The following is a 25205-nucleotide window of genomic DNA, read 5'->3' on the forward strand; positions in this document are numbered from 1 at the left end:
AACTCACTATGTAGCCCAGGCTGACCTCGAACTCACAGTGACTTTCCTGCCTCAGCCTCCCAGAGTGGTGGGATTACAGGTATGTGCCACCATGCCTGGCTCCAACTGTATATGTTCCATTATTTTTTTAAATTGGTGCTGGGTATTAACTCCAGGGCCCCACACATGCTGGGCAAGCCCTCCACCACTGAGATACAACACAGAGCCCCGCTTGTGCTGCTGCAGCCTCCCAGTGTACCCGCAGCAGCCCTCTTGGATGGGGAGAATCAGTAAGAAAGCCACCTCCGCTTCCTGCCCCAACATCTGTAAGCAACTGCTGTACACTAGCAAAAAGAGCTTCGTCATCCTGTGTTATGTTTGCCAATGCCCAAGTTATGTGACCAAATTACCTGTTAATTCCTTTTGCAAACGCAACTATTTTCTACAACCAGACTCCCGGGGCACCAACCGCATTGTTGTAAAATAGCTGTAGCGCCTTCATACTGTTCTGTATGCACCATCTTCCTGGGTGACCTGATTGATATGTTAACCATTGTTCCCCTCAGCAAGGGACAGATGTTATCTAAAAATTAAATGCTGAAATTAGCTGACAAAGGACTGTAAACTCCTGGGAATCTTCTCTGTCCTCAAGCAAAGGGAAACAAAGGTCTTCTTAATTGTTCTTTCTATAAAAGTCTGTTAAAATTTTAACCCAGTTACACAGTTTTGTAAACTGCAACTGCACTGTGTCACTGGTGCCAAGATAAATAAAAGCGCTCCTTTTTCTTTAAAAAGACATCTTGCCCTGTTTTTTGGACAACATTTTGTGGTCTCATTTTTGGAGTACAACAGCACCCAGACGCCACACAGGCTGAGATGATAACTTGACATTTATGTTGTTTGATTGACTTTGCAGGTTTGGGACCGGTAGTCTGGGCAACTATTTAGAGGATAACAATATGCAATATAGTAATGATTGTGGATTTCCTACTGAAATATCACTGTTCTGTTTCGTTTCTTTTTACCATTCTGTTTTACTCTCTTTAAAAGAAAACAAACATTTTTAAAAATATATAAATATCACTATGCTTCAATGTTTGTTACGTAATATATTGTGTCTATATATTAGAAAACAATACACAAATGCACTCTGCCTGATGATACGATAGATAAATATGTATCACATTGAATATACAAACTACGAGGCTCTGGCATGTAGCAATGGCTCAGTTAACGTTCTTCTCATCAGCACCCACATAGCAATAGCTCTGACGCCCCACAGCGCCCTACCCACTAGCTCACCTCACTAAGCTATCCCATGTGGCCTGACATGGACCCTCACACCTGGAGAGAAGTCCGTGGAGAACCACAGAGATGACTCCCTTGACTCATGTCAAGAGAGCACATGTGTGACCTCTGAAGCAAAGAGACAGGTCAGTGTTACCCCACCCAGTGACTCCCCAAATCCGTGACTGAGCTGAGTGGGCAGGGTAAAGAGCTGGGCTCCACCCTGTCAGCTGGGACCAAGCTGGAGAAAGAGGCTATGACTTCCCAGAGCAAAAAGCATTGTACATCAGAACTGAAGCAAGGACCCCAAATGATTAGACACTGCCTCAGTGGTCATGCAGATTGCTCTCTCTGCATTTCTTGCCCTCTGCTTGTCTCAGAGGTGATCGCAGACCTCCTACCTCGCCCAGCTCACGGTGGTCACAGCAGTCACGTATTTCCAGCCACTCTCACAAACTTGAGCATCCCAGGTGCTATGATTACAGATAGCCAAATGAGGTAGAAATAGAACAGGCAGGGGCTGGGGATTTAGCTCAGCGGCGTAAACACCTGCCTTGCAAGCGGGCAGTCGTGAGTTCGATCCCTGGTATCGATAAAAAGGAAAAAGACAAAAAAATTTAAAAATTAAAAAAAAATAAAACAGCCTTGACTACATTTTTTAGTCTCAAGCACCTCCCCAAAAATAATTACTTTTTTATTTTAAAGAGAATAAAACAAAATAAAACAGGACAAAGTAGAGCAAAGTAAGACAAAGCAAATAACACAGGATTCCAGAAAAAGACAGCAGGAAATCCACAAAGGCTACCATAATATCTCTTGTTTTCTTCAAAGTAGTTGTCTATACCTTCACATACAATAAGTTAATACACATCAAAATAATATAAAAGCAATCAAGACACAAGAATCAGAGCCTAAAGGACTTTCAAGACCAGATACGAGGGCCAGGAATTTAGCTCAGCAGCATAAGCACTTGCCTGACAAGCACAAGGCGGGGAGTTTGAGCTCCAGTACCCCTCCCCTCCAAAAAGACCAGACATTAGGAAATCAACACTGGCTACCATAAAGTCTCTTGTTTTCTTCCAAATAGCTGTCCATATCTTCGTACATAGTGGAATCAAATAATTGAAAACAAACTAAAACCAATCAAAACCAAGAATAAAAGCATTATTGGCTTTCAAATCAAAATGATAGGAAACCATCAGTGGCTACTGTGATGTCTTGTTTTCTTCAGTGTAGTCGTTCGTATTATCACACATACTAAAATCTGTTCTTGTAAATTCTTTAGGTGAAGTTTCTAGGCATATAAATGTACATCTATCATTTCAGTAATAGGGGAAAAAACAAAACAACAAATAAATAGCTGTATCTAAACGCCCAGAGAAATAACTACTTTTGAAGGCTTGAGGTAGCACCTTCTGGAATTCTTTGTAAGCACTTACACAGATATATATGTAATTATAAAGAGGATATAGGGATACCTGGAGTCCCAGGACTTAGGCGGCTCATGCAGGAGGATTGCTGTAAGTTTGATGTCACCCTGAACTACACACCAAGACACTGTATCAAAAAAAAAAAGAAAAGGGGCTGGGGATTTAGCTCAGTGGCATAAGCACCTGCCTTGTAAGCAGGCAGTAGTGAGTTCGATCCCTGGTACCAGTAAAAATGAAAAAGACAAAAAAAAAAAAAGAAAAAGAAAAAGAAAAAAAAGAAAAAGAAAAAGAAAAAAAAAGAAAAAAGAAAAGTACATAATATATATATATATTTTTTTTGTCTTTTTCCTTTTTATCGGTACTGGGGATCGAACTCACAACTGCCTGCTTGTAAGGCAGGCGCTTATGCCGCTGAGCTAAATCCCCAGCCCCTAATACATAGTATTTTTGTCTTGAGTTTGTTGTCATTGTTCATTTACTTGTTTTTGGAAATAGAATTTTGCTAAATTGTCCAGCCGGCCTTGAACTCATGATCCTCCTGCCCTGCCTCCCATGTGCTGGGATGATAAGCCTGTGCCACCACACCCAATTTCTGTCTTTTTTTGTTTATTTGTTTTGAGACAGGGTCTAATTATGTAGTTGAGGCTGGCCTTGAACTCACTAGTAGCCCAGGCTGGCCTCAGATTCCTAGAGAGATCCCATCTCAGTCTACAGAGTGCTAGGATTTCAGGTGTGGGCCACCATGCCCAGTGACTTCTGATATTTTAACATGGAAACAAACAACTTGTCTCAATATATAATCCAGGCTGGCTTTGAGCTTGGGATCTTTCTGCTTCAGTTTCCCAAGTACCTGAATTACAAGCATACATCATCACAGTGGGGCTTTTTTTTTTTCCTTTTGCATGAGTTCAAGCACTTTCTACCCCTATACTAGGGATGGAGCCTAGGGCTTCATGCAGGCTAGTTCTCCCATTATAAACAATAAAGTATAAATCCCAGCACTGGGGAGGCTGAGGCAGGAGGGTTACCATGAATTCGAGGCCAGCCTTAACTCCATAGTGAGTTTAAGGCAAGCCTTAACTACCTAGCAAGACTCTGTACCAAAAACAAATGAAAATCCCTATAACATCATAGCCTAGTATTTTGCCACTTACCTGTAATTCCAGCACTTAGGAGGCTGAGACAGTGAAACTGAGAGTTCCAGGCCAGCCTGAGCTGCAAGGGGAAACCCTGTCCCAAAATAAGCAAACAAACACACCATGATGCTGCACTATGGTGTCACATGATGTGTGCTACATGACAAAGTAACAAAGTGGCAAATGCTTGGGTTTTGCTAGTCCTGAGCTCCCCAGCTCAAGCTTGACTTTTTGCTAAGAGGCACAGTTTCCCAGTGAAGAAGCCAGCTCCTTAGAGAGGAAGATCAGTTCTCCAGCTGCTCAGAGCTGCTGGGGTTACCTTTCAGGAGGCAGCTTCAGGCTCAAAGTTCCCAAGGCCCAAGAGCTGATCACCACGGTTAACTAACTCAGCCACTGTGGAAACTGTAAGAGAGGCTTCTGAAGCCAAGATAGACACCAGTAGAAGGCAGCTGCTGCAGAACCCCGGGGTTGGGATTGTAGGGCCACGGCTCAAGAGGCAGCAGCGCTGGGGCACAGTTACAATGTGGAATCACCTTCAGGAGATGGTACAATTACAGCTATTTCTAGCCAACTCTGACCAAGTTGCTGCTCTGCAGTCCTTGGTGACTTCAGTTGACCCAGACAATGTTAGAGCAATTGCCTATACCTCAAGGCACCTTGGGCTGACCCTGGCTCATTCAGTAAAAGCTCTCTTTCCAGAACATTCCTATTTTTTTTTTATAAGCTGTGCAGCCTGCTTCAGTGCTCACAGCCCACAGCAGGGGCTGGGCAATGGTTGGAGGCCAGGCTTTCTCTTGCATGGGAAAACTATGAAAGGCCCACACAGCTGGACCCACCATAAATCCATTACCATGCTCAGAACATTCCTATATTATGGTAACATCTTTAATCACTCTCATTCAGTCAAGGCTCTCTCTCCAGAACAATTCCTGTATTATGGTAATGCCCTTAAGTAGAGTAAGAACCTCCACCCCTGGTTCCTGGAGTGTTTCTACTGCTTCAAGCCCAGCCTGTCTGTCAATCTATGGTCCAAAGTATGTACCAATCAAGTAACCCTGATCACTTGCTTTGTACCTCCCCTCCTAATTCTATACAGACCAAACTCCTTCCTGACTCAGGTTGGTTCCTGGGGAGGAATTATCCCTGCCACAGTCCACTGGCATGAACTCCCAACAGCCCACTGGGGTAAAGATGACATGCTGCCTTCTCTGCTTGGTGCTAAGAGTCTTCCTTTTGGCTTGGCTTGACTTGGGAAATTTCCCGCAACAACATAAGAACACGTGGAGTGTGGAGTGGGCCTCTCCACTCTGTGTGTGGAAGGGTGAACCTGTGCTTGAGACTGTCGTTGAGAGGTAGAATATTGTATGGTTTTTCCCAGGCTGTTCTGCTTTTGACATTAAAAGATAGTTCACCAAGCATGGTGGCTCTCACCTGTAATCCCAGCACTTGGGAAGCTGAGCCTGGATCGCTGGGAGCACAGCCTAAACTACATAGTGAAACCTTATAGGGGGAAAAGTTCACTTTGCTCTCTTATCTAGAAAACAACAGTGCACTCACATCGGTTTATGCATCTAGTGCACAGCCAGTTCCCGCCCACAGCATCATCTGTGCCCTGCTGCTGGGGATCAGGGATCCCAGGAAGCAACACCTTCTTCCTCGCCTGAGCTCAGAGTAGACTCAGGCGCCCGGTATGTGAAACAGATTGGGGGTTGTGGCTTTCCATGAGTGGAGAGACACCACCCTGACTGCAGATCGCTACCTCGGTCCAGCCAGCTCATGGACAGCTAAACCCTGGATCTTGGTGACTTGGCATAAGTAAGACCTGATTGCCGCTGCTGTAAATCCCACAGCAAAGTTCCCGGTCCCTGGAGTGTCTCCCCAGCCAAGTGCACATTCAGGAATCAGTGATCCTAAAGCCTCAACTTGTAGGGCCACTGTCCTTAATGTTGGCTCCCCAGGATGCTCTTCTGCACCAAGACAGGACAGTGTGAGCCTCACAGAGCTCTGGAGGCAGCGTCTTCCTAGCAGAGAGAAGAAGGCCAGGGCAAAGGCCCAGGGTGCAGGGTGTTGCCGTGTAGCACCAGGGTGCTGGGTGGAGGAGCAGAAGGAAGGGCCTGGGGTTGGAAGGTTTTAGGGGAACAAGAGGGACAAGTCCCTTGAGGAGTGACACACACAGAGCTAACACGGCTGTGGGAACTGGGGTGGCCATGTGATCCGTCTACTTCTGTGAAGGTCCATCCCCGACATCATGGGACCTTCTGGAGGGGAAAGAGACCTGAGGGCTGGCGAGCTCCCCTACCATGCAAAGACCTGGCAAGGAGGCTGCAGGGAAGGAAACCAGGCCTCATTAGATCTTGAATTTGGGAGCCTGATCTTGGGCTCCCACCCCTGAGGGGAGAAAAACAATAAATGTTTATAGTTCACAAGCCACCGGTCAGTGGTGTTTGGTCACAGCAGCCTGTGGCACTCAGCTTTCTGTCGTGGTGACAAATTGCCTGGGGTAATCACCATGGGGAGCCACAGAGATACCTCTCCTGGCTCTCCTTAAAAGAAGAGCAACTGTCTCTCCATTTTGGATAAACTTGGCCCCATCTCCGTGTATTGCTATATCCAGAGCTGGCTGGGCTATTTCTTGGTCCCTTGCACTGGCCTTAAGCAATGTAAATTGGGTTGCCTGAGGAGCTCATGTGTGACCTCTGAAGCAAAGAGATAGGTCAGCGTTACCCCACCAAGTGACTCCCCAAATCCGTGGTTGAGTGGAGTAGGCTGGAAAGCAGTGCTCCATGCTGTAGGCCGGGACTGAGCCTTGAGATAAGCTGTGACTTCCCATGGCCAAAAGGATTGCACATGAGAGCGGGAGTGTCCACTTCAAGTGAGTGGACACTGCCGCAGTGGTCATGCAGATTGCTCTCTCTGCATTTCTTGCCCTCAGCTTATCTCAGAGGTGATCTCAGACCTGCTACCTAGCCCAGGTCACATGCCAAACATGGCAGTCACTTATTTCCTGCCATGCTCACTGTCTCCCATCCCCAAGTCACTCCCCTCATGGAGAATTAATAAAATCTGGTAAGGGCTCTGGGTGGAGGCCTTCGTTCTGGTGAGCCACCGTCTTGGCTGGAATAGGACCCCTTGGCTCCCCACAGCTGTATATATGTCTCAGTGGCTTTATTCTTACAGTGGGCTGCACTAGAAGTGGTAGATGGGAATTACTCACTAGAATTCCAATAGCATCTCCTTGGGATCACAATTATAAACCTTCCTGGATGGAGACAAGGGTGGGAAAGCCTTCTCCACAGATCACCCGCCAGGGAGGACAGCTGAACTGTCCCTCAGGGCCAGAGGGTTCAGTCCATGGTCCTGGGGCCTGCAGCGACACAGTATGTGCCAGCAGGAGCACATGGCGGTGGAGGCTGGGCAGGAGACCAGGAAGGGGCACCTGTGACTTCGTCTCACCTAGGCCACCTCTCCCCTCCTCTTCCTCTCCCCTCTCTTAGGAACTGGAGCGAGGGCCTTACACATGCTTGGCAGCTCTACTAATGAGCTACAGTCCCAGAGCTTATTATTTCTCATTCTGAGGTGGTGCCTAGCTAAGAAGTCTAAGCCAGCCTCAAACTGGAGTTCTTCCTGCCTCAGTCTCTTAAGATTCAGGATCAACAGGCATGTACCACTACACCTGGCATAGGACTCACCTTCTTCTTCTCCTTCTCCCCTTCCTCCTCCTCTTCCTCCTTTTTTGCAGTACTAAGGATTGAACCCAGGGCCTTCATACTGAGCTAAACCCCAAACCTTTTATTATTTTTTATTCTGAAAGAAAATCTTGAGAGTTTGCCCAGGCTGGACTCAAAGTTGAGATCCTACCCTGACTTCCCAGAGTACTAGGATCATAGCCACAGGTCACTGAAAGAGTTTTACCCTAGAATAAATTACAGGACATTATGGCAGTGGTGTAACACGGCGGAAGGCCAAATCTGAAAGGCTTACCCTGACGGCCACTTACTCCTTCTTCCCCATAACAATTTCCACCTTTCTTTCTGGTGCATATGAATAAAATCCCAATCAGCCCCTCAAGCATCATAAATGTCTGCCCCAAGCGCCATATCCAGTCAAAGGTCACATATACCCTCACCCACCCACCACCCCTGTACCTGATCAAAGAACACAGCCCAGCCACCACCGTGTATGCTCCTTTCCATGTCCTCAATAAACCCATTCTTTTTCTACTTTTTGCTTCTCTGTTGCACCAAGAAACCTCTACCATCACTATGCCCATTTCTTAAAGGTTCAATAGGGCCGCAGACTACTTACCAAGCCTTTAACACATAGGCCTTGGAGAACATACAAGATCGGAGCTATCGCACAACCCAAAAGGCATTTCTCAGTTCAAACAAGAGTTGCAATGGGCGTGTTGGCACACAACCCATAATCCCAGCACTCAGGAAGCTCAGACAGGAGGATCACCTCAAATTTGAGCCCAACCTGCGCTACTTAGTTAATTCAAAACAAGCTGGATCTACACAGCAAAACTATCCCAAGCCAGGTGTGATAGTGCATACCTGTAATCCCAGCACTCAGAAGGCTGAGGCAGGAGGATAGTTGTAAATTTGAGACTAGCCCCGGCTACAAAGTGAGCTCAAGGCCAGCCTGAACTGCATAGTGAGACCCTGTCTCAAAAAGAAAAAAGAAAAAACTCTTTCTCAAAAAACCAAAAACAAACTAAGTCTCAAAACAAATTCACCTCAGGGCTGAACATGTGTAATCCCAGCTACTCAGGAGGCTGGCCAGGAGGATCTGGTGTTCTAGGCCAGACTGGAAAACTTGTCAAGGCCCTGTCTCAAAATAAAAGGGCTGGAGATATAGTTCAGTTGTGGGATGCTTGTCTGGCATGTACGAGGCCCTGGTTCCATCACCTTTACCCCATATACTCACAACCTCAACGTAGAAACTTGAGTTTCTACGTGCTGTGAGTAGCCCTGATTGTGTCAGAATGAAAATTATGAGGCCATGGGCTCAGACATCTGCATGACTCACTGGTGGGCTCAGGCTGTGCACAATACCTTGGGCCTCCCTCCCGACACCCAGCGAGGAAGGGAGATCCTTCCCTTGCCCCATGGTTGTGTGGAGCCTCGTGAGTGAATGGCCTCGGAGAGCTGTGAGCCGAGAAACACATGACTTCCGGCTGAGGGTTTGACACGTGGCCCACCTAGCACTTTCCAGGGCCGCCTTCTGCTAGGTTGGGTCATTATCAGTGTCCAAGACAGTGGCCGCTGTGAACTGAGCCCAGTTTGGGCTGCATAGTGAGTTCCCAACTGGCCTAGACTACATAGCAGGACCCTGTCTCAAAAAATATATCACTGCTGTTTTGCCACCACAGCGTCTGTGATGCACTGCAGTGGCCAAGGTTCCCTACAAACCAGAAATGAGTGAACAGCCTGGGCTCCTGGAAGCAGGTTCCTGCTGCTTGCACCTGGCATTCCTGCCTGGCCACCAGAAGGCAGAGCATGTCCCCCGCATAGCCATCTGCTCCAAGGACAGTGCTCACCCCCACTCACTGGGGCCACAGCGGAGGTGTCCGACAGGCTCTGAGATCCTGCAGCAGTCCTGGGGTTCCCATCCCTCCACACCCAGGGGAACCTGCTCTATGACACCTGCTGGGGCTTCCTATCCCTCTCATCTCCTACCCCCCCCAGGGTTCCCAGATGAACTAGAAGCTAGAATGTTCCTCTTATCTGCTTTCTGAGGATCCCTAAGACACCAGCATTCCCCTGACCTCACCAGTGCCCGTGGGGCCCGGAGGCTGCACCGTGGAAGCAGCTCAGCCTTTCCCTGCAAAGGACAAAAGCCAGCAGCTCGCAGGGCCTCTCAGAGGTAGAGAGAAGCCCAAGCCACTGCCAACTCTTGTCACTTTTTATGAAAAAATCCCAGAATAATGGTGCAGACCTGTAATCACAGCACTCCGAAAGCTGAGGCGGGAGGATGAGTCCAAGCCCAGTCTGGCCAATTTAGTAATTTAATGAGATCCTGTCTCAAAATAAGAAATAAAAAGGGGGTAAGCATGCAGCTCAATGTGAAGGGTCTGGGAACGGGAGTGGGAGAGGAAGGAAGGAAAGAAAAGAGAAAAACTAAGCAAGGTGACTGTGGGAGGCAACCCCAGCGACTCTCCTTGAATGCCAAACAATTACTGTGACTTTGATTATTTGGAGACTTATTTTTTTATACTGATATGTAGAAAGCTGGCTATGGTATTTCATTCTCTCAGTTGGCTCTAAGCATTGCAAAGAAGGCAGCAGAGGTGCTAGTGTGTAATCTCTAAGGCCAACAGATAGTCCTGTTTCCTCCCATAGCACAGGATATGAGCACAGCAGGATGTTAGAGCCAGTAACTCGGGGAATGTCAACTGGTATGAGCCTCAAGGTAGAAAAGCTATGACTCCCTAGGGCACAAGACTTTACATATCAAAAACTAAAGCAACAGCCTCCCAAAACAATTTAGTTGCTACCTTAATTGGATTATGTAAATTGAACCTTATGCATATCTTTATCTCTGCAATTTGCAGAGATGCCAGATGCAAGACTGGCATCCTTACTGTCACTCATCTCTGAGCCACCCCCCTTCTTCACAAGATAATAAATTCTGGGAGAGGCCTAGGATCAGGGCCTTTGCACACACATCCTCACGGGAATTGGATTTAGGACCCCTTGGCTGCCCTTAACTTGAAACATGTCTTGGTGTTGTTACTCTTGCTCTGGGTTGTATTAGTGATAGTAGATTAAAATTAACTTGCTGAGGGGCTAGGAATTTAGCTCAGCGGCATAAGCGCCTGCCTCGCAAGCAGGCAGTCGTTGTGAGTTCAATCCTCGGTACCGATAAAAACGAAAAAGAAAAAAAAAAATTAAAAAAAAAAAATGCCGGGGAAGCCAGGCATGGTGGCGCATACCTATAATTCAGCACTCAGGAGGCTGAGGTAGGAAGATCATTGCAAATTCAAGACCAGGCTGGGCTACAAAGTGAGCTCAAGGCCAGCCTGAACTGCATAGTGAGACCTTGCATCAAAAAGAAAAAGGAAAAAATGCTGGGGATGTAACTCATGCTAAAAACACCACTGGGATCAGCCTCCAGTACTGCCAAAACCAAAACCAAAACAACCCACCAATAAACAACAACACAGAAAGCTGCCCTTGCTCCAGCCATCACAGGTACAGCCTGAAAAGCTGTATTTCCATCAAGTCTCCAGGGCTAGTGGCTGCTGCTGATTTGGGGGTAACATTTCAAAAACTGTGGTCCTTAACAACCCCTGGGAGGCAGCTGTGCCAACCCCAGTCTCTCTCTCTCTTGCTCCCCTACCAAAGCTGTGGGAGTCGCTTGTCCCTGTGGCCTGGGGAAGGCAGAGGGAAGCCTTCAGCTCTGGGCCTGCCCTGACACCTGTGTGGTGCTGCCTGCAGCCCTCTTCCTACTGCGGGCAGCTGAGTTCTCCCCTGGGGACCTCCCTGGCCGCCGGCGCCTGCGTTCCAGGTGGGGTGACTTCCTCCCTTCCACAGCACTCGCGTCCTCCAACCTGGAGCTGGCCACAGCGAGGAGCTGGGGACCAGAAGGCTCGGTGAGCAGAGTCCTGGTGGCTTCTGGGCTGGGGGTGGAGATGGGGCTGCACCCCGATGGTGGGTGCCTAGGGTATGATGGGATTTGATTAGAGTCTGACATATATTTCAGAATATCACTGGTCTTGTGTGGGTTTGCAGATAGTTGCTGATTAACTTCCCTCCTCTGCTCTTGTAATTAAATTAGGGCGCCTCAGAATTTTTTTTTTTTTTTCTCTTCTCAGAGCCAGGTCACAGAGGGCCTTGGCCTTGTAGGCCTGAGGGGGCATTTCAGTCTTGAACTCATTGAACCGAGAAGTGACTGCAAGGCTAAAACAGGAGAGGCACAGGAAATGGCTTTTCTGGGGACACAGAGCGTCAGATCAGAAGGTGAGAGCATTAGCACATGAGAGCCAACAGATACCCTAGGTCTGCAGGCACCAGCTGGCTGGTATAGAGGTGCACACCTGTGATGCCAGCACTAGGGAAGCTGAGGCAGGAGGATCACAAGTTCAAGCCTAGCCTGGGCAATTTAGCAAGACTCTGTCTCACAAAATAAAAAATGGACTAGAAGAAGCCTCTGGGTTTTATCCCCAATACCACACACAGAAAGATCCAAAAATGTTTTATTTACAAAACTCAATCTAGGCGGGGTTGGTCTGTGACCCTCTATTTACCAATCCCTAATACAGAAAGAATATTTAAGGAACACATAAGGACTTGTGGAGCAGGACTGCTTACTGCAGCTGAGAGAGGAAAAAGTCAAAAGCCTAATACAATGTAAATAAACACTCACCATCAGTGTGTTAATGGTGGTGTGTTTATTCTACATGTGTAATGCAAATATTCAAGGCAACCAGGGAGCTGAGGGCCTCCAGATCTGGACGAGCATCTAGAAGGTACTAAGTGTGCAAGGAGATCTGTAAACCAACACAACCGGTACGTGCACCTGTGTGCGCCATGGCCCTGGGCTGTCAGAGGGCACCGCTCCAGCCCTCTGGTGCCAATCCCGCCTGGCTGTGTGACTTGCTGTGACCGAGGGGTGTTAGCAAGTGTGAGCAGAGCCCATGCCTGTGCTTGCAGTTTCTGTATCGCTTTTGTTTGGTACTTGGGTACCGAGGACTGAATACAGGGTCTTGTGCATGCATGTGCCCATCCCTGCATCACAGGCCCTGCCTCCAGTCCTGGCTCACACAGTTCCCCTGGGCTTCTGAACTCCCAGGAGCACCTTGAGAAGTACATGGTCCCCGTAGCTACTAGAGCGAGGGGGATGAGGGGCACACAACCCAGGCCCCACAGCCCGAGGCGGAACTGCCCAGCCTGCACCCACAGACTCAGGAGCTGAAGCGTAAAGCCTTTGGCCAGGCACAGTGGTGCATTCCTGTCATCCCAGCACTTGAGAGGCTGAGGCAGGAGGATCAATTTGTGTTCAAGGCTAGCCAAGGCTACTCAGTGAATTAATGAGTTCAAAACCAGCCTAATCTACATAAGAAACCCCAACCCCCTGCCAAAAGAAACAAAAAACAGAATGAAGGCTTAGATCCATTTTTGCTGCTATGACAATACCAGAGGGTGGATAATTTATAAATTTATAAATTTATAATTTATTACACCTGTAATCCCAGCACTTGGGAGGCTGAGGCAGGAGGATCATTGTGATTTGAGGCCAACCTGTGCTACATAAGGAATTCAAGGCCAGCCTGACTACATACCAAGATCCTGTCTCAATAAATAAGTAAATAAATATTGTATTTCCCCTTTGGAATCTGGAAAGTCTGATACCCAGAAGCTAGCCTCTGGTGAGGCTCTTCTTGCCTTCTATGTCACCCTATAATATGGCAGAAGGTGACGAGATGAGAGGGTCAAGGCCAGAGATGGAACTGACAGCCACAACTCCTTTAGTGACCAGCATTAGTGATCCATAGGGTGGCGCTAACCGAGGCATGGCGGTGCTCCTCACCCTGTAAGCACTGTTCATGGTTCTTGATCCAGCACAGCCTGGGCATGGAATCTTCCCTGTACCCCACCCCACCAGCCACTGTGTGTTCCTATCCAGCGCAGGTGGCAGGTGCCCACAGCAAGGCCTCTGGTCTTCTCCGAAGCAGCCAAAACTCTGAGGAGCAGTGCTGATGGGTCCCAGCCTCTGGCCCACCTCCCATGCCTCATCCAGAGCACTGTCACCAGCCCGGCAAAAGTGCCAGGGACTTAACTGCCCCCAGGTCACTGGGTAGGTATGTGGCTTCTGGGTCTCCTGCAGACTACGCACGGTGGGCTTTGTCTGGTTCTCCCATCCGCATCCCACAGAGGACTCAGAGCCCTCACAACGTGCCGAGCCTTCTACTGCTAAGCACAGCTTAGTGACACTGATTTTTTTTTAATGTCCCACAGAATCCTGGGGCATTACACAACTGCCCCACCTGGCAAGGGTGTTCTGTCTATGGGGTAATTTACCCAGGAAAAAGCTGAGGGTGAAAATAGCCAACTAAAATCTGCCCCGAGTATGCTGGCCTGGCCTGTGCCTCTCTTCTGGAACATTTTGTCCAGAGGAAAAGGTATTTAAGGAGGAAGGAAGCGGCCAAGTTCATCTGAGGTAAGCAGCTGAGGAAGAGGACGCCAAACACACAGCGTGGCTCTGACCTGTGTCCCAGAGAGGAGATGGGACAGCCCTGAGCTCCCTGCCGAGCGGGCGGGAAGATCTGGTTGTCACTGTCTCCCGGGAGCTTTCAGCAGTATGATCTTAGTTGCCCTTAATTTCCTGTCCTTGGCACTCACTTTCACTTTGAAATAGGGTTTTTATTTATCTGGGGATCTGGGGTTTTTTCTTGTTCTGTTTGTTGGGGTTTTTATTTGAGCCAGGTCTCCCTCTGTAGCCCAGGTTGGCCTTGAGCTCCCATGATCTCCTGCCTCAGCCTCCCAGGGGTCGGACTACAGGAGTGCACACCGCACCTAGCTGAAGTCTCAGCAGGTTCAGAGCTCGGACCTGAAAAGGGCTTCTCCTTCCTGCTTTCTGTTTCACACGCAATAGTAGGTGATGATACAAATTCACGCAGATGAAAATGGAGAAGGCAGCAAATTAAGTCCACAGAGATTCTTGACCAAAAGGAATTCTCTTGAGTGCCCTTCCTTTTGGGCTTGGGAGGTAGCTCGGTGTAGAGCACCTTCCTGCAGTGTGTGAGACCCAGGGTTCCATCCCCGGCAGTGAGGGGGACGTGCTGGAGGCCCTGAGGGTCACCTGATAGATGTGAACTCAGAGGTCCAGCTTGTCCCCTTGAATGCCACCTATTCCACTCCTCACCGGATCTAAAGTAACACCCCCTCAGTCCTCAACATCTGCCCTGAGTCTGCTTTGCTTTACTTCAGAGCATGCGCTGATGTTAAAAGATAACATCTGAGCCAAGCGTGATGGCATATGCCTGTAAGTTCAGGACTTGGGAGGCTGAAGCAGGAGGATGTCGAGTTTGAGGCCAGCCTGAACTAGATAGTGAGACTTTGTCTTTAGAAAAAAAAATACAAAGAGTTAAAATCATAAATTTTATTCCTTTATAATGCACATATCTTTTTCTGGTTTTTGAGACAAAATCTGATTGTATAGTTCAGGCTGGTCTTGAACTCACTATGTAGTCCAGGATGGTCTTGAATTCATGATGATCCTCCTGCCTCAGTCTCCCCATTGCTGGGATTGTAAACATGCATCACCTAAAGTGTTTTTATTTTTCCTCAAGTGCTTTTAAGCCAAAAGTTTAAATGGTCTGTGATGCCAGTGCTCTGGGGGGTTAAGGTAGGGAGACAGTAAATCCGACCCCATCCTAGGAAATACAGCAACTTAGGGAGATCCTGTCTCAAAGTAAACTTAAACTTAATTTAATAAAGACCGGGAGTGCAGCTGCTAGTGTATTCTAGGAGTTTAAACTCTAACATCAAAGCAAAGGAAGGAAGGAAGGAAAGAAAGACGGACAGAGACAGAAAGAGACACAGAGACAGAAAAAGAGACCAGAAGGAAAGAAAGAGTGAAAGAAAATAGCACAAAATTTGACCTTTCATGGCCTTTTAAACTTTCTTTTTTTTCCTTTTTGTCTTTTTGACACAGGGTCTCTATGCAGTTCAGGCTGGCCTTGAGCTCACTTTGTAGCCGAGGCTGGTCTCAAACTCGAGAGGATCCTCCTGCCTCAGCCTCCTGAGTGCTGGGATTACAGGCATGAGCCACCATGCCCAGCTATAAACTTTCAACTTGATTTTCTAACCACAGTGGTGCACTCCTGTATATGCCAGCACTCAGGAGGCTGAGGCAGGAGGATATATGCGAGTTCAAGGCCAACCTGAGAAACCGTGATCCAGCACAGGGAGTCCCATCTGTGCTGGTGCGACCTGCTCACTAGTTTCTCTGGGACACGCCCTGCCTTTATTTGAGCACAGGCTTCTAAACATTTAGACCCTAATAGGAAAAAGGGGCTCCCAGGATGGCTATTCCCACAGCTCCCTTTCCTCCTCTCTTTCTTTCTCAAACAAATGGTACCTTCCGGAAATGCCCTGCAGGCAGAAAGCCTGTCCTGGTGGTTTAGTAACTCCCACCCCAGCCCCAGGCCTGAATCTGAGGCCAGGTTTTCCTCTCCAGATCCTGATCCCGGAGGCTGTGGTGAGCTGTGACGCTCCCACTTCCCCCACACCCCTGCGTGTGTGTGGTTGTGACATGAATACCAGCACGTGGGTTGCTGGGTCAAAGCCAGTGCCAGTGGTATGATTTTTCCACGTGGAAAATGGAACCCAGGGCTTCACACAAGTTAGGCAAGTGCTGGACCCCCAGTCCTGCCCATGGATTTTGAAATCATTGGTAAATTGGTAAGGCTGAGGCAGGAGGATCTCTTCAAGTTTGAGGCCAGCATGTGCTACATACTGAGTTCAAAACTAAGTTAAACTTGGCTGAGGATTTAGCTCAGCAGTATAAGCATCTACTTTGCAAGCACATTGTCGTGAGTTTGATCCCCAGTACCGATAAAAAAAAAAAGAAAAGAAAAAAAAATAGGTTAAACTACATAGTGAGGCCGGTTCCAAAAAATAATTTTTTTTTTTTTTTTAAAATTTAAAAGGCTGGGGATGTAGTTCAATTCCCGGTTCAATCCTCCTTTCAATTCCCAGTTCTGCAATCAATAAATAACATAAAAATATGATGGCTAAAATTTTTTTCATACCACTGAAGAGGCTGGAAAATACAATAAACATTGCCAAAGGCCAAATTAACATATTTGAGGACATCCCTGAAGTGAAGTCCTACAAGGCTAAAATTGTTGAGCAAAAACTGTTTTGAGACCTGTATTTCCATAACAGACACCCATAACCGCTCTAACAAAAATGAATTCAAGCCGGGGTTTAGCTCAGTGGTGTACGCGCCTGCCTGGAGAATGCGAGGTCCTGAGTTCCATCCCCGGTACCGAAAAAGAACGGACACTACAAAAATGAAATCAAGATGCCACGCGTGCCAGGAAAGCAAAAGAGCGCGAAGCAAGCGGAAGCAGGCTGCAGAGCCGCGAGCTAACCCAGGAGGCGGGAGGCCCGTGGGCAGCAGGCCCTGGAGGACCCGCCCAGCACACTGGGCAGGGCGTGACCAGTGCGCTCCTACCGCAGCCACGCGCGCCGTGGGTGCCAGGTGAGGCAGTGAGGGTTTGGGCCCTGAGCTCGCGCCCCCTGGAGGCCCCCTTTCCTTTTATCTTGACCCAAAAACCTTGTTCCGGAAATACTTCCGTAATCAAAGGGTTGGAGAGGTTGTTTATTCCCTTTTATTTTATTTATTTAGCCTTTTGGAGACAGGGTCTCACTGTGTGGTTCAAGCAGGCCTTGAGCTCACTGGGACGCCCAGGCTGGTGTGGAACTGGCAATGATCCTCCTGCCTCAGCCTCCCCAGTGCTGGGGTTACAGGCAAGCAACAGCCCACCCAGCTGTCTATTCAATTTTAAATTCAGCAAGCACCACACTGTTGGGAGCAGCCCCCTGGGTGGGTCCAGGGCCCTGGGATCCTGACATTCATGCATCATCGCAGTGGGGCCACTCATGGACTTCGGGAGGTCTGCAGCTTGGGGCCACATGGCCAGGAGCCAAGCGTGGTGGTGACAGAGTTCTGTTGGAAACGCAGGACTGAGGGAGCTGCGCCCTTCCCTGTGTTTAGCAGTGGGCCGGGCCGCCCCGCTGACCACCCGGGTTTAACTCAGCTCTGCCACAGTGATGAGAGCCAGAAGAGGAGACCCCGGGTCACTGGTGTCTGACCCTTTAAACACCGGGGGCCTGAGGCGGTTCCTGGTGCTCAGGGGAGGATCCTGTTCCTCCTGCGGAGGGGAGAGGCACAGCCCAGAACCCCCAGCGCGCTCACTGGTGACTCCTCAGCGCCACCACCTGCGCAGGCGTGGCAGCACAAGCATGTGATCCTGCACTCTGCAGAGGCTGAGGCAGGAGTGTCACAGTGAGTTCGAAGCCATCCTGGGCTACACAGTGAGTGAAAAACCAGCCTGAACTACACAGCAAGACCCTGCCTCAAAACAAACAAACTAAAAATAAATCAACCACCATCAGCTCCTTTTCTGAGAACTTCACTGCCAGTTCCCCTCTTTTTCCTTTCTGCCTGTTCCTGCTACTTCTGTCCTGTGATCGCCAATAAACACAGGTCCTTATCTCCCCGTGGAGTGTGTGCTTTCCCATCATGCACAGGAGCCTGGACTCTTTTAGCTCATTTATTGGAAACAGCAGCACATATTGGGAGGCCGAGACAGGAGGATCCCAAATCTGAGCCCAGCCTGGCTAATTTAGTGAGACCATGTCTCAAAGGCTTGCAAGCTGGGTGTGGTGGCGCATGCCTGTAATTCCATTGGGGGTGCTGGGAGGCGGCTCTGTAGGAAGGCCCTGGGTTTAATCCCTAATGCTACAAAACACCAATTGTGTCATGCAAGCTCTTGTGGGATCCTGTGTTTGTAGGGAGATTGAGTACTTAGGGTTGATCCTAGCACTAGGGGGAAAAAGCCTAAAAGTTTAGTGGCTTAAAATATTACACGTTTAGGGCTGGGGATTTAGCTCAGCGGCATAAGCGCCTGCCTTGCAAGCAGGCAGTCTTGAGTTCGATCCTCGGTACCGATAAAAAGGAAAAAGACAAAAAAAATAAAAAGTATTATATTACAAGTTTAGGCTGAGAGTGATGGTTGTAATGATAATCCCAGCACTCTGGGAGGCTGAAGCAGGAGGTTCTGAGTTTGAGCCCAGCCTGAGCAGTCTATTAACTTGGTGAGAACCAGTCTCAAGTGAGAAGGCCCTGGTTCAATCCTTGAGTGGTTGTAGGGGAGGAGGAGGCAGTGGTAACCCTGACATGCAGGTTCATTCTCTGGCCCATGATTCCTGCTTTACCTCCTGCCATCACACCTGCATCCCAGGAGACAGGACAAAGGAGGGACACATTGGTTCTTACTAACGGTCTGAGCCAGGAGGAGCACCCACCAGTCTTTCCTGCCTAGTCACATGGCCCAAAGGAGGCTCAGAACTGGAGTGACCTGCAGGCCTACCCCTGCCGAAATTCATGCAGACCAACCCAGGAGGGAGGGAGGACAGGCCAGCCCCTGTTCCTACCATGCACTCACTTGGATTCAGAATCCTTGTGTTTTAGGACCCGCAGAGAGGGATTGGCAGGTAAAGGAAAGAAAGAACAATCCAGAAAAGAACAGAACCCAAGAATCCTGCCCTTCGTGGCTGTTCCACATGAATCTAAGAGACAAAGAACTCCGAGGCACAACGACCACTGTTAGACCTGTGTCGCAAGGAAGACTCCAAGGGTCTCGCTCTCATGTAAAAAACAAAGGGGTTTTTATTATTCCGTGTACACGGGGTCCTCCAAACAGGTGGAAACGGAGAACCCTGAGTTGGGGCAAGGCTGGTGTTTTTAAGGATGAAAACCGCAAAGCAAGCATTGTTAGTCAGCAGACTTTATCTCTGAGTTTCCTGACATAATTACCTTACTTTAGCACCACAACCTTTCTATTTGTAGAGGGCAACAATGGTTAGCATATCAACTGGGTAAGATTTTACAATTCTTTACAGAAGAGAGCATTGATTAACATATCAATCTTTTACCCAGGGGAAAAGGAAGACACACATTTACAGTTACAGGTATTACTATGATATAAACGAAGCTATTTTTGTGAAGAATGTACAATCTAATACAATCTGATGCAATTAACACAATTTGTGATGGGGCTTCTGGATAGGGAAGACCCAGGATGTCAGGAGCTATTACCTCAGGCCTTTGTTTTATGGCCTTTAGGAAGTTAAAACTTAACCTAGTTGGATTTGAAGGGAGAAGGGGAGGGGAAGCAGCAGATGGAACGAGCTTTCTTGGTCTCTGCACCACTTCACAGACAACACCCAGGACTTGGCGACACCAAGTCAGTAACACCGTCCCTGGAAACTCTGTGAGACTTCCAGGAATTGCAGGGTCAGCCGTTGAGCATGACATGGTGACCAGATGGACGTGGCAGAACCCAGGCCCGGAGAAGGTGACTAATTTTAGGTAGGAGGCTGAGACAGGAGGATTGCAAATTCAGCTCCACCCTGGGCATCCTAGTTCCTCAGAGACCCTGCTCACAATAAAAAATGTAAAAGGGTCTTGTAATGTAGCTCAGTGTGAAAGCCCTGGGTTCAAAGCTCAGAACCATCAAGATGGGGAGAGAGGGAGGGAGGGAAAGACAGAGAGACAGAGCGAGCCAGAGGGAGAGAGGGAGACCTTCTGAGGCGGGGTCAGAGAGCATTTCAATTGGTGACTTTCGGGGCTGAGGTGCTGGCTCTACAGTGTGAGTTTCTGGGATCAGGGTGATTTCTAGACTGTTCTGGGTAGAATTAATGGGCCCGGCTTCCTTTAGAAAAACTTCCATGTGATTCTGTTCAATGAGATGAGCAGAAAAAGAGGGCCTCGGGCTTCTGTGCCTGTAATGCTCCCACGTCCAGTGAGTGTCCTTTTGAAGACTTGCAGACACCTAGGCGCATGGCGTGCAGGTGTCTGTGCCTCAGAGCAGCTCAGGAACCCGCACTGCACCAAGCCTGCTCCTTCCTGCAGCGCGGTGCGTTCACCGAGTGCGGATGTATGCAGATGCAAACAGAAATGGCACTGTCCTTTATTCACGTCCACCGGTGGGGAGAGCAGGAGAGTCTGATGCTCCAGGCCACCGCGGTGGCTCTGGTTCTTCCCAGACAGACCCCGCACACTGGCCCAGCCAACTGCTGCACTGTGCCCAATCTCTGACTTCGTCCTCCTATTATAGAAATTGGAAAGCTTCGCACTTGTTTTCCCAAGTTTCTTTGCAGTTGGTTGTTGCCAACTATGCTGTTGGATTCAGGAAGTGTGTACGTTCCTGATTAAAAAAAAAAAAAAAAAAAGACAGTCGCCAGTGACCCCGTGCCTTCCCTGCCTCTGCCTCTTCCTGCCTTGAATGCTGGTGTGATACCTGGAGCTACAGCAGCCACCTTGCTGCACCAAGAGGATCACAAAGCACGCAGCTCTGATATTGTCCCACCCACAAAGGTGGCAGGAGACACTTTACCTCCAGATTCCTTGTTTGGGGAGAAAATATAAAAGATCGTGTGTGTGTACATATTTATGTGTACCCACAAGTGTGTACTCTGTGAGTGTATGTGTGGTGCTGGGGATTGGCCCCAGGGCCTTTGCTCTGAGCTTCATTTCCATCTCTTTTTATTTTTTCTTTTTTTGGTACCTGGAATTGAACTCATGACCTCACACTTGCTAGGCAGGCACTGTGCCGCCCTTATTTCTTAATTTTGCCACAGGATCTTGCAAAATTGCTAAACTGCCTCAGACTTGCAATCCTCTTGCCTCAGCCTCCCAGGGTGCTGGAATTCCAGGTGGGGTCCTAATTACCTTCATACATCTCTGCTGCTCAGTCATTCCAAGGCCCTTTCCCCGCTGTGAACCCGTGATTCGCTCCGTGAGAGCTGGTACCCAGGATTAATGAGTTGAAAAGTACAAAGCTTAAATGACAGTGATAAAAACAAACTGGCTGCCTGCCTGAGCAGAGACCCCTGCTCTGCCCATCGGAAGGGACAGGAATTAACCACAGAGCCCACTGAGGGAGCAAAGGGACCAGAGTTCCATGGGTTCCTGATGGCCCCTCGGCAGTTGGCAGCTGGCATTTCCCCTTCCACAGTGCTGCAGCAGATACAAAACAGTCATGCACTGCTTGTTCAAAATTTTATTTTTGCCAGCCTTGATGGCACATGCCTACAATCCCAGTACTCAAGGAGGCTGAGGCAGGAGGGTCGCACAAGCTGGAGGCCAGCCTGGGATACATAGTGAGTTCAAGTCCAGTCTGAATACATAGCAAAACCCTGCCTCAAGCAAACAATAAAAAATAAAAGTAAAAAAGAAAGAAAAACAGAGCCGGGGATACAGCTCAGTGGCACAGCGCCTGCCTGGAGAACACAAAGTCTTCAGTTTTTGATTCCTGGGTTAAAAAAAAAAAAAAGGAAAAACAACACTGAGTGTGGTAGTACGTGCCCATAACCCAAGCATTCAAGAGGCTGAGTCAGGAGGATTGCAAACTCAAAGTCAGCCCGGACTACACAGCAAGGCTCTGTTTCAAAAAACAACAAATAAATGTTTATTATTTTTTATGCTACAAAGATAAAACGAATTGTATGTTTACTTTAAATTGCTGTCAGATGGGCAGATTAATAATACTGTCACTCCTACGACTTCTCAAGTTTATGTCAATGCTGCCTTCATAAAAATAAGCCGAGTGAGCCCCTGCAGAAGATGGTGGCAGGGGCAGGGGGTGGTGCAGCCCCATTTCCTGTCAGGGGAATGTGGCTGGGTCCTGCTGTCACCCCGTGGTCTAATGAGGATGCTCTGACTGTCTGAACACAAAGGGATAAAACTGAGCAGCAGTGAGTGAGCTTACAGCATATTGGGACTTAAATTTGAATTCAGGAGCTGGGCATAATAGCACACATTGTAAACCCAGCACTCTGGGAGGCTGAGGCAGGAAGATCTCAAATTCAAGCTCAGTCTGGGCAACTTAGTGAGACTGTGTCTCAAAATAAAAAGTAAAAAAAAGGACTGGGATGTAGCTCAGGGCAAAGGTTCTGAATTTAATTGCCAGTATCAGGGGCAAGAAACAGAAAAGAAAAAAGGAATCTTTTTTAAAGCCCATTTTTACTTTATATATATTTTTAAAAACTGTACATAATAATTATATTACATTTTCCCTGTATTTTTATTTAGGAAATTTCCAAAAGTACTGCTTCTCCTAACTCTTGGAAGGCTCACTGATGGTGTTTGTTTATACATCACCAAGATGTCTCATCTATTCCCCTACATAGACATTTGGTCAACAAACATTCGTCCTGTGACCTGCCGCACGTCTGACATCGGGATGGATGGAGCAAGGGCTGTGGTTTCGTCTGATTTCTGCGGCCCATGAGTGACCTAGTTAACTCCAATTTGCTTGAGCAAAATAAACCTCACTGGCTTCGTCAGTGTTTCAGGTGTGGTTGTTCAGGGCACCAAGGCAGCCTGGGGAGCAGTGCTTGGTCACAGCTTGGTCTCCCTGAGATGGTGCGCGCTTCCCAGTGTAGCCTCCCTAGAAATATCAGTTATACTTAAGCATCTGTAAATACCCAAGCAGGTACCTTTGGATGAGAAGTAAATGCCTATGGGAACAGCTGAGCTCGTGAATTACCGCCAAATGACCAATGGGAGCGCAGACACAATGTATGAATAACGTGAGTGCTGGTTTATGAATGGCCGCGTATGCGTGTTGTGACGTCAACACGTTTACGTGTCGTGACATCACCACGTTGCGTGTTGTGATATCACTACGTTGCATGTTGTTTACGGATATACTTGAAAGCAGTCATGTTAAATAAAGAAACGCTCCCTACATTTCGGGGCCTGCAGTTTTTTGTCACTTTTGTGTGGACCATTGCTCTTCATTGTCTTTATTTTTGCCATTCCTATCTCAAACATCTTCAGTTAAAACTTTATAGCCTTGGGGCTGGGAATTTAGCTCAGCAGCACCTGCCTTGCAAGCCTGTGGTCCTGAGTTCGATCACCGGTACCAATAAAAAAGAAAAAGGAAAAAAAAAAAACAAAACGTGATAGCCTGCTCTGTAAGAGATGGTGACGTGGGTGAAGAATTCCTGGGATGAAGCTGGGCATGGTGGCTCACACCTGTAATGCCAGCACTTTCGAGGCTGAGGCAGGAGGATCCTCAGGAGTTCAAGGCCAGCCGGTGAGTTCAAGGCTGGTCCGAACTATACAGGGAGACCCTGTCTCAAATAAACAACCAGAGCAAAGCAAAGCAAACAATTCCTGGTTTGGAGAGAGATTGATGTTCCAGAGGAAGGTAAATATTTGTATGAAAAAATACAGGCATCTCTTGAAAATAAGCCCTTCTGTGTCTTTTGGAGCAAAAAGGAATATAAAGCCCCAGGAAATGTGGGAGTTGGCACTGTTGCAGAAGCCACTATGACCACTGACCCAGAGCCCAGGAGCAGGGCCTGCGGGGCCAAGGTACGGCTGGCGGAGACTGCGACCTGTGTGGTTCTTAGGTCACAAGTGGTGGAAACCTCCTCTGTCTGCTTAGCTAAAGCAGAAAGGCATTTGGTGGTACAACATGGGGTCACTGACGCCGAGGAAAAGCAGAGGAGCCAGGCTTTGGGAAGCTAGGTTCATGGCCGGAAGCTACAGAGTGAGGGAAGCTGGCTGGGGACAGAGGAGCCCTGAGGAGTGCATCCCCTTGGGAGGGAATCAACCAGAGAAGCAAAGGGAACCAGTGACCTGCAGGGCTGCAGATGAATGAGTGGGGAGCAGAGGCGGGGAGGGGGGTCTCAGCTCTTCTCCATTCTGGCTCCAGGGCGCGTGGCCAGTGGGGTTTGATTATCAGATCTTCCTGACTGTGGACTGAAGCCACTTGCACTGGGACAAGGAAGAGACAGGGAGGCCCAGAGTACCAGCTGTGAAGAGGGGGCGCTGGCCCACAGGGGCTCCCCGAGGGCCTAGATGTGTCTCAGGAGAGAAAGGAGATAAAGACCAGGCCTTTCCTTTGTTTCCTTGAGGTGAGTCTCACTTTGTAGGCCAGGCTGCCCTTGAAGTGGTGACCCTCCTGCCTCAGCCTCCCAGTGCTGGGATTCCAGGGGTACACTACCATCACCCCTTGCTCAAGACCCCTCCTTACTCCTTTTCCCTCTGTCTGTCTCTCTCTTTTTTTTTTTTTTTTTTGAGATAAGGTTTCACTGTGTAGCCCAGGCTGACCTTGGATTCAGTGCAGCCCTTGGGCCTCAGCCTCCCAAGTGCTGGGAACCACTCCTTCCCCTTAAGGAGTAAAGGTTAACCTGAAAGGTCAAGTACCTTGGGCTGAGGGAGGCTGAGGCAGGAGGATCCCAAATTCAAGTATTATAGATAGCTAATTTAGAAATATTGTAGGCAGTCAGACAGGGCTGGGCCTCGGAAAGGTCAGTACAGAAGACAACTGTGGCTGGAGGCCAGGCTTCAAGGAGAGGAAAGACTACACCCATTCACTTCCCCTAGGGGCAGCAGTAGTGATTGATATTCTAAATAGGCCTCTGTCACCCTGGGGAGGAGGCCGCACCCTCCTTAACCCACCCCTTCCGGGAAAGTCCTTTTCCTCCCCTATGAGCTTTCTATGTGGCTTGCTTCTCTTCTGTGTGATCCCCATGTAATTGGGTGTTACTTAAGCGACTGCATTTGTTGTATTTTATTGGATGACTGTAGTTTGGTCCCTCCTCACACCCATCCTGTGATT

General features: G+C 48.4%; 1 non-coding gene across 1 annotated transcript; it reads right to left on the reverse strand.

Moving 5' to 3' along the window:
* Positions 1 to 4554: 4554 nt before the first annotated feature.
* Positions 4555 to 4687, reverse strand: LOC111756208 (small nucleolar RNA SNORA42/SNORA80 family). Its single transcript, XR_002790684.2, has one exon. It is a non-coding gene; the product is annotated as a small nucleolar RNA SNORA42/SNORA80 family (small nucleolar RNA).
* Positions 4688 to 25205: the final 20518 nt, after the last annotated feature.

Source organism: Cavia porcellus, unplaced genomic scaffold (assembly GCF_034190915.1).
Source record: "Cavia porcellus strain 051 isolate PalLab524CR breed Dunkin Hartley unplaced genomic scaffold, mCavPor4.1 scaffold_5, whole genome shotgun sequence".
NCBI classification, from domain to species: Eukaryota; Metazoa; Chordata; class Mammalia; order Rodentia; family Caviidae; genus Cavia; species Cavia porcellus.